Source organism: Pygoscelis adeliae, unplaced genomic scaffold (genome assembly GCF_000699105.1).
Source record: "Pygoscelis adeliae isolate BGI_AS28 unplaced genomic scaffold, ASM69910v1 Scaffold709, whole genome shotgun sequence".
NCBI lineage: Eukaryota > Metazoa > Chordata > Aves > Sphenisciformes > Spheniscidae > Pygoscelis > Pygoscelis adeliae.
In genome coordinates this window covers 8,998-9,738 of record NW_008825605.1, presented here as the reverse complement: position 1 = coordinate 9,738, position 741 = coordinate 8,998, and the positions used below count along the sequence as shown (strand labels likewise).

General features: G+C 52.2%; 1 protein-coding gene across 1 annotated transcript in view; it reads right to left on the bottom strand.

Moving 5' to 3' along the window:
• The window catches only part of MLLT11 (myeloid/lymphoid or mixed-lineage leukemia (trithorax homolog, Drosophila); translocated to, 11), a 3,056-nt gene extending 2,805 nt beyond the window's left edge, over positions 1 to 251 (bottom strand). The window contains exon 1 of the mRNA XM_009332552.1: positions 182 to 251. The gene's annotated coding sequence lies outside the window, so the exon portion shown is untranslated. The remainder of the gene's footprint in view (positions 1 to 181) is intronic.
• Between the last annotated feature and the right edge of the window lie 490 nt (positions 252 to 741).

Here is a 741-nt window from a genome sequence, read left to right as displayed (position 1 = left end):
GAGTCACTGCCGCGCCGACTTGCTTTTCCCTGGCAGAATTATGTGACTCACTTCCACGCGTTTGGCAACGGAGGTGGGAAAAAAGAAATCGACTGGTTGACCCAAAATATCCTCCTTTTCCCGCTGATTCCCCCGTTTTAAGCCCTGGGAATCCAAATCCTAAAGGATGATTCAGACATACCTTGAATCACGCCCTCCCTCGCTCCCCGTCTGTGCGATGCGATGTGGGGTGACCAGCTGCTAATTTTAAGATTCCCGATGTAACTCAGAGGCTATGAAAGGCTCCTGTGTCACCCCCCTGGGTAAACTGAGCCACAGGGCTTTGAAATAGCCTCCCCCCCGGGGATATATCCCTGGGTATCTTTCTGCACAACAGCGGCGAATTATTTAACGGTGACGGAGGTTGCGGACAATGGCTTTTAAAGCTTCTTCAAAGGGGGGGGAGGGAAGGGAGTTGAGTGACAAGAAATAAAAAATTCATATCCACAGAAAAGGCAATCAATGCGGGGAAAAAAAAACCTCCTGCGTTGCGTGTCACCCCCAGGGAAGAGCATCTCCCCTAGGATCAGTGTGGTCCGCTCGTCCCGTGGGGGCAAAAACACCTTTATCCGCTTAATCCCCGCTGGCTGTTGCTTACTTCCCCCCCCAAAAAAAATCCTGGGGTGCCAGTGCCCCCCTCCACCCAAATCTCTTCCCAAAAACAGCATCCTCTTCCCTTTCATCCCTCTCCACCCGCATCCC